The 8627-nt window shown below is 46.7% G+C and overlaps 1 pseudogene across 1 annotated transcript; it reads right to left on the bottom strand.

The window, feature by feature from the left end:
* Positions 1-289: 289 nt before the first annotated feature.
* LOC307185532 (ataxin-2-like protein) lies at positions 290-6412 on the bottom strand (annotated as a pseudogene). Its single transcript has 4 exons — positions 6267-6412; positions 2467-3939; positions 932-2394; positions 290-339 (listed from the first exon to the last, which is right to left on the bottom strand). The product of its transcript is annotated as an ataxin-2-like protein (transcript).
* Positions 6413-8627: the final 2215 nt, after the last annotated feature.

The following is an 8627-nucleotide window of genomic DNA, read 5'->3' as shown; positions in this document are numbered from 1 at the left end:
AGAAAATAAAAGATCTTCTATCTCCAGCGGGGGGATAGATGAGAGGATAGGAGAGCAAGATGGGGTGGGTATGGGCAGGGGCAGAGCAGAAAACCCCCACCCCTGCTGGACCCTGGCCCTGCCCACTTTGAGGCCCTTCCCATTCAAGGCTCTTGGCAGGAATTCCACAGCTCCCCAAGGGGGAGATAAGGGGCTGGGGGGCTGGGACTTCTCCGAGCTGCTGGGAGAAGAGACATAGATCACTCTTCCCTCCACTCATGGAGGTCTCAGGTCACAGCCAGGACAATCTTCAGTTCCATGGGGGGTGGAAGGGGAGCTGCCGGGAGGGATGAGATTGAACTGGTTGGAGGGGAAAGAGAAGAGAGCAGGCACATTAGAACCCAAGCAGCTGTCCCTTCATCCAATGCCATCCAGTGTGGGGTGGGGGGGGAGTGTTGATAGGACCGGCCTCCTCAAGGTGTCTCATGGGGCTGTCAGAGGCACAGATCAATCGCCGTTTCCCAGTGAACCAGAGCTCTTCCTCATGTGCCCAGCTCAGCCCCCCACATCCCAGCCTGACATTGTCTGCTGTGCTGACCTTACTTTGGCTAAGTCAGGAGACAGCTGGGTTCACTGAGAGCTGAGGAGGCAGCGGGGAGGAGGGCTGCTGGATCACAACTGAGGGAGGATGGAAAGAAGCAAAGAACAGAGCCAGGAGCAAGCCCCTGGTGGCAACGACTGTGGCTTCTGCTTACCCTACATCACAGACAAGTGCAGGTCGGCAGGCGCCCTGTGTAACAGCCCTGCCTCCAAGACCCCTCACTCCCCACCCAGAGCCCGTGCATCCTGCCCTACCTGCAGTGCATCAGCCAAATTCCTCCAGCTAATGAGAACTCATGAATCCTGTCATCAGCTCCTCCCAGACATCCAGGCACCTGGCCAGGCTGCTTACCTTGGGAGTGTCCGATGTAGGGGTAGGGTGAGGGTATAGAAGCTGAGAATGCAGGCACCCCACTGTGGGGCATTGCACCTTGAGGGGAGCCCCCATGGCTCTGGGATAAGTGCAGCATCATCATCTGGGAGAGGTGGGGAGCCCCAGGGTGAGGAGGCTGGGCTGTTGTGATTCCAGTTTGGACATGGGCGTGGGTAACATGGGCCATATTGGTGACACCATGGGGCAGCTGCTGGTGGGCATGGATGGAATACACAGCGGCTGGTTGGGGGAAGCTGCTTTGACGGGACTGGGCAGAAGGTCCGGGTGGCAGAGAAGGTGGTGTACCTGTCAGGACCCCTGGGTGGTACAGGCTCTGCTATGGCTATACACTGCCCAGGTGTGGGGCCTGCCCCACCTGGTGCTGGATGGGACCAGGGTCCACATGCTGGGACTGCAGTTGGCTCCCAATAGGCATGGTGGCTGGTTGCGGCTGGTGCACATGGAGCTACATGGCATGGTGCAGATAGGACTGGTGAACCGTGGCATAAAGGGCTGGGGGGGTGGGCTGCTCTGCAGAAGTGTACTGAGGGGTGAAGGGTGACACAATGGCCTGGGGATGGCTCCCTGACGTCAGCATGCGTGGGTTGCTTTGAAGCATGGGGGCAAACACTGTGAGGGGTAAGGGGCTATGGGCTGCATCATGGTGGGCTGGCCTGGGAACTGCTGTGTGTTGTAGGGGATGTAGGAAGAATAAGGTGTGGCAGCCACCAGAGGTGGGGCAGAAGCGGTGGCGGTGGCCTGCATCATCAGAGGGGCTGAAGCTGTCTGGTATTTGTCCGAGTGCTAGGAGGGCAGGGAGCCTCTTGCTCCCTGGTACTTGTCCTGCTGTCCAGGCATTGAGTTGGACACAGGATTTCTGTCCTGAGGTGCCTGAACCTCAGGACAGAAATCCCATGTGTATCTGAGGTATGTAGGAAATGTACTGGGAGCTTTATAGCCCACTCTGACCTGCTGTCAGCACCGGGATGGAGGGAGTTGAATGAGTCCGGGGCCCAGGAGAAGGTGGAGTACTGGTTGATTTATTAACAGACAGCAGGGGCTTAGGGGGATTGAACTCCTTGGCCTTAGGGTTCAGTGTTGACTTCTTCACTTGTTCAGCAACAGGGACCACATCCTTGTCATCTCTTTGGCTTGGGCAAGGCAGAGGGGGCTGATCCCGCCCCTCGGTGCCTCCTGCTGGTGGCAGGGGTAGTTCGTCCTCCTTAAGCGATATGGATTCTAAAGGGAAGAAACAGCCCCCATGGAGTCTGAAGCCAAAAGACCTCCTTCTCCTTCCCTTTGGCCTCCTTCTTTAGGATCTGGGGAGGGAAAGGATCCAGGCTGGTCTCAGGGGAGCTACTGGGCTGAAACTTAAACTGGGCCCCAAACTTTCTCAGTTCTTCCAGTTGAAAGTGTTTCTGTTTGTTCTGAAGGCCAGGGACTTTCCTAGCTATCCAGGACAGCTCCTAGAACTGCAGCATTCTCTCAGGTTACTTGGCCAGGAGTTCTTTTACATCTGTGGGGGCCAGTGAGATCTTTGGAGAAGCTGGGGAAATGGAGCCTACTCCAGGATCCCCAACTGATGACATCATGGGGATGGAAGCTGAAGAGGTCGGTACTGCTGAGCAGATGGGAGGCTCAGGACAGGAAGCTGAGACTGGGGCAGGGGCAGCTGACTTGGGAGAGTGCAGGGGGTACATCCGGCCCACTGCAGGAGCAGCTGGAACAGAAGCTTCTCCAGAAGGCCTGTTGCTGGGGAAAGACAGAGTCTTGGTACCTCTCAGAGGCCACTGTGCCTTAGGGGACATGCGGGAGGGGCCTCCATTGATACTGCGTGTTTCAGAACCTGGGCTAGGGCTGCTATTGTCAAGATGGTGAAGGCCAAGAGGTGGCAAAGAGCTAAGGCCAGGCCGGCCGGCACGAGTACTACTGCATCAAACTCCTCCCCTGGGACATTCCTGAACTCGATGGGGTAGAGGGATATACTTTCCCTCTCTAGATGCCAAGCTGGGGCTCTCTCCTCCTGAACCCCGTTGCTGAACTGCACTGTTCTCCTCCTCGGTGCACCCTTCATCATTCTCCATGGCGATCCGCAGGCAGTACTGGGGGCTCGATTTAGTCTTTCAAGTCAACTGGGCTGCACACAGCTCCCGCTGATGAAACTCTTCTGAGTTGTCCTTCTCTAAGGGACAAGAAGAGAGACTACTGTCATAGGAGGTCTTTACACTGTAGTTCTCTTCATTGAACTTGAACATTTCATTGGGGTCCCATCCATTGGACATGTCAGACTCCAGGTCATAGTCATCGCTGTTGCTGTCGCCCTGCTCCCAGCACTGAAGCATCTTCTCTTTGTGCTCCCCACTCACTTTTGAGTTCATGGCAATGGCTGAATCAGTGAACTTTAGTAGCATAATTGAAGTCAACATTTTGGAAGTAGACAAGCACGACATCACTTGACTTAAACACCATGGTGTCCACAATGTCTTCCTGACGAGGGCCACCTGCTGGCTCCAATGCTTTCTGTGCACAGCATCTACTGCCAGTTCGAACATTGAGCTCAGCATCCACAGGTGGTACCATTCTTCACCTTTACATCACAAGTGGAGCCCACAACAGTTGTAAGGAAATGCAGCATTCTGGAATTGCTGTCACCCTCAAACACCAGTGACTGTGGAGTGCCTTTCCTGTGCTTTGTCCCCTGGTGCTGCTGATGGCCGCTGCCCTGGCCTCTCCTGATATTTCTGCTGTGGTGGCGGTGGCTGTGGTGCCAAGATGCCCTCGGCTCCGGCGGAGCCTGCTCCCCGCATCAGCTGCAGGCCCCAGGCAGGGGGAAGCGGCCGCGGGAGGCCCTGGGGCAGCCGAGGTGGAGGCCAGGGGCCCCCAGGAAGCCTCCATTAGGATGGCTGGTGCTCTTGGGAGGCCAGCGGACCACGGCCTGTTGCGTGAGGGTGACTGCTGGGGCTCGAGGTCTGTTGTGGTGGCTCAGGCTTCAACTTGAGGGCAGCGTCTGGAAGGGGAATTAGGGGGAAGTGAGGGAAAGAGGAGGCCTGGGCTGGGCCCCTGCTAGAAACTGTGGGAAGTGAGGGGGACTGGGAAGCTGGGGCCCCACCGCCGTTGGTGGGCAGGGGCGAGCCCCACGGTGTTGGGAGCTCCATTCCTTTAATTCCAGATAATTCTATCTCACCATAACACATTATTATGACTCAAAGCATTTTATTGACCACCCTAACAAAACATGTATGTAAGTTGAAATTTAATTTTTGCACATGACCATATGACCTAGGGACCAATAGATTTCTTCCGAATTAAGAAACCCCAAAGGAAGCAGATGCTCAGCCTGGAGGAGGCATAGTTTCACATCCAGCAGGCAACATGAGAATTTCTGTGCGGTGCTTGTACAATCTCATGTCTCTGGTACTTGGCCAAAAACCAACTGTCATCCATCAGGGGCATCCTCCCTCTGAATAAATAAAACTAAACATAGCAGGTGACCACTATGATCAGCAAGCGTCGTTTACCCGAGTAATTGTGCCTGTAAGCACTTAAGGAAGATTCATGTTGAAGGGGCTTGCAGAGGTTATTGTTGACCGTCAGAGACAAACCAACGATGCAGAGAAAAAAATGTGGAAGAGATTAAGATGCATAGTTCATGGGGATAACTTTGGCGCTCAAGAGATCTCTGGAGCCGAAAGATTTCAAGTAGAGTTAAGTAAACATGTTTTATACATCACACACAGTGGCGGAGATAAATTGTCAACAATTAGAAAATAACGTTGGTGCCTGATTTTAATAAGGCTACTGCTGAGGATATCTCTAACACATGTCCTAGCTGCCAGTGGCATGATCCTTACAAAACTATAAAAGTAGGAAGTGAAAAGGAGGTAAAGTCCTGAAGCCCCTTTGAACATCCCCAAATGGATTTTATACAAATGCCCCAAGCAATGAGCTATGATTGTGTTCCAGTTATTATTTACTTTTTCTTAGGGTGAATCAAGGGCTTTCCTTGATTCACCCTAAGAAAAAGTAAATAATAACTGGAACTATGGTCCTAAAAGTGGTAATAGTCCTCCTCCTTCTTCTATTAATAATAATAATAATAATAATAATAATAATTGCTTGACTTTATTTTCCTGACTGGGGTGTGGTGGAAGTCAAGAAATTCAGTTATCTCTCCATTGACATAGGCACATATTTCCCTGGCATTGCTATTATTTAACTCTGTAAATGTTCACCTTTTATTCAGAAACTTCACTGTCTTTTTTATCCAAAATCATCAGGAAAAGTAGAGAGAATCAATGGAATCCTACAATTATTATGAGCAAAGCTCTCAGAAATCCTTGATATTTCAAGGCCTAAAGTATTACCAATTAGACTTGACCGGAACAAGACCAACTTCCTCCGGGACCCACAAGTTGTCTCCTCCCAAGTTAATGATAAGCCTTTCCATGTGTTTGGGAATTTCAGTTCCAGAGTCAGATTCTACCTATTGCAAACTGATATGATTAAATAATACAAGGGGCTCATATCCAGATTTATTGCCAACAGATTCAGGCTCCATTATAGAAGAGTCGCCCTGCATGATCTGAAGCCTGAAAAGCTGGTCTTCAGGGAAAGACATCAGAGAACTCTGCCCTTGAACCATGATGGAAAGAACATTATGATGTACTATTAACAATTGAAACAGCAGCAAAACTCCAAGATGGTCATTAGATTCACGTTTCTTAATTAAGAAGACATACACCATTTCCTCTAGAGCACTGGATGTCCAGTCCATCAGTAGTCTGTAAACTGACAGCTACACAGGTGAACAGTATCCTCCCAAGACTGGTCAAGTTGGTTACTGCAGACATAGACTGTTTCTGTCCAAGGCAACAGAATATAATTTTCTGATTCCCTGGTACAATTTTTCTTTGCTTACTTCTAGTCTTGGTTATTATTATTGTACTTTGACACCCTTTGTTAACTGAATAAAGGTTTTTCAACTTACCCTCTATTATTTCTATTCTGTTATATTTTTACTCCCTAAGGTCTTTTGCCCCTTAAGGAAAAACAAACTGTCTTGCTCATTTGTCTCTTAGCTACTGTGGTAGGTAATTTTATGTATCAACTTGACTGGATCAGGGAATGCCCAGGTATCTGGTGAAACTATTTCTGGGTGTTGTCTGTGAGGGTGTTTCTAGATGAGATTAGTATTTTAGCTGGTGGGCTCAGTAAATTAAGTTGCCCTCTCCAACTGGTAGGCATCATCCAATGTGTTAAGGGCCTGAATAAAACAGAAAGGTGGAAGAAGGAGGCATTTGCCCCTTTTTCCTACCTCATTGCTGCTGAGCTGGGACATCTCATCTCATCTTTTCCTGCCCTCAGGCTGGCATTTACACTATTGGCTTCTCCCATTCTCAGGCCTTCAGGCTTGGACTGAACTACGCCACTGGCCTCCTGGGTCTGCAGCTCGTGGATCATGGGCCTCCTTAGCCTCTATAACTGCATGACCCAGTTCCTCATAATAGATCTCCTTTCATATCCTATTGGTTCTATGTCTCTGGAGGACCCTGACTAATACAGCTACAATTCTGAATTTAATTCATTACTAGACTTGTCTTCTTCTATCTGATTCTGCTGACAGAAAAATGTAATAGTTATTCCTTTTAAGGAATATAAGATTTCATCTTATAGGCCCCTTCTCATTCTTAAATTTCAATCACATAATGCATTCCAAACTTCAGCCTTGTGAAAAGTGGACCTTGACTCCACATCAACAAAATGATTTTTCTCAGGTCATCACAACCCTGTCAACAAAACCTACCATGCCAGGAATGGGAACTAATATTGGAGCTATCATAGCTATAATCATCAGTCTGTTCTCTTCAGAGCTGTCTACTTTAAAGGAACAATGACTGCCTCACTACAGTTGATATAAACACTATGCATATTCCCAATAGTATCTGTGCCCCTTTCAGGTACTTCTTATGAGAATACCTTCTGCTCTGGAAGCTCCACAAACTAGGTTAAATTTATTATCCAGTTGATGAAATAAAATTTATGTTTTAAGGCAGGACAAGAAAAAATTAAACATAAAATTCTCTCTCTGTGTTACTTGGGTCTCCTCCCTCCCTAATGTGCAGGGTGCATCTGCCTTACACATTAAGCAGAGCTCCTGAAAGATGGAAGAGCCTACTCAACCTTAAAAATCAATATTATTTCTTTCTTCTGATGCTAGCAATGTAACTTCTTAAAAGAATAGTGTTCTTTCCCAGCTCTGTAGGGGATCATGGTGACTTGCTGTTTCTTTGTTATGTGTTTACCTGGACTATGTATCCTTGGTGAACTTTATGTAAAATATATCATTTTGATGTATGATCCTTTGTCTCAAAAATGTATATGACTTTGCCTTCCAACTTCTAACAGGTGGAACAGTTCTCAGAGCTTGCTGAGAATCTGCTTCCCTGGTTATAATTCTCAGTTTGGCTTGAATAATATTCCATTTTTCTTCTTATCTTGATAGTAAATTGAATTTTCATTGACACAGTGTTGTCACAAATAATCACATAGCCATTGATTTCCTCTTAGCTAGCCAAGGGAAAATTGATGCTGTGAGAAACACTTCTAACATAAATATTATACCTAGGTAAATACTACAGGTAAGTGAGCACATGATTTGGGACATTACTCATGCCCCAAACTCTAAAACAGGTCAGGATAATTTAATAGGTCACTACCACCTTTACCCTCACTCCTTATTAGCCTCCGAAACAGTTTTCAATGTTGGACCAAAAAGGGTGAGACTGAGGAAAACAGTGGAGACATGAGGGGCTAGAAAGCAACTTGCTTAACCTCCATATCCTTAAGGACAGCAATCTTCTGAACATGGAATTTTTCAGTATTTTCCTTATATTTTAAATATCTTTCCTCTGATTTCAAACAATCCTGAGGAAATGGTTTTGAGAAGCACTGATTCATCCTTCACTTTTACTTGTAACACCTCTCTCACAGGTAACACAATGTCTCATTTTATGTCAGACAAGGAACTGAAATAAAATCTTGGAGGTTTTATGAAAAGGGTGTGAATTGGCAATAGTCAAACCACTAAGCCATCTCTACTTCCACCCTGTTTTTCCTACCTCCCAACCACACTTCATGTTCTTCAAATACGAGCATGTGCATATGATGTGTTCTAACATTTCTGAACTGCTGTAAGAATGCCTCAGTAACCAATATTCCTTCCAGGAATTATCACAGTTTTTCATTTTTGTATGAGAATTACTAGATTGCCCTCAACATGTCCAAACATTCAAAACTTTAAAAGCCCTCAATCCATATTCTGATCTTCTCTAGCAAACCAGTTTTTATTTAAAAAATATTACCCTTAAATAGAGAAAATCATATAAATCTATTTATTTCACCTTTATTATTTAATATTTATTAGATTCTCTTTAATAGACAACATTTATTTATTTATAAATCACTTTTTGTTATAACTTAATGGTATTACTTATTCTAAAGGTGTTGATCTAATAACTCAAACTTGGATGAGAGAAAATGCTAAATTAAAAGTGTGAAACTTTTTTTATTTATTTGTTTTTATACTCACAGAGAAGCTTTATAGTGCAATGAGAAGAGCTTGGACTCTGGATTCCAAATACATGATTTCAAGACCTAGGAATATCCCTTGCTGCGA

This window comes from Stenella coeruleoalba (assembly GCF_951394435.1).
Source record: "Stenella coeruleoalba genome assembly, chromosome: 4".
In the NCBI taxonomy this organism is placed as follows: domain Eukaryota; kingdom Metazoa; phylum Chordata; class Mammalia; order Artiodactyla; family Delphinidae; genus Stenella; species Stenella coeruleoalba.
The sequence above is the reverse complement of the archived record's forward strand: the minus strand, read 5'-3'. Positions and strand labels throughout refer to the sequence as shown.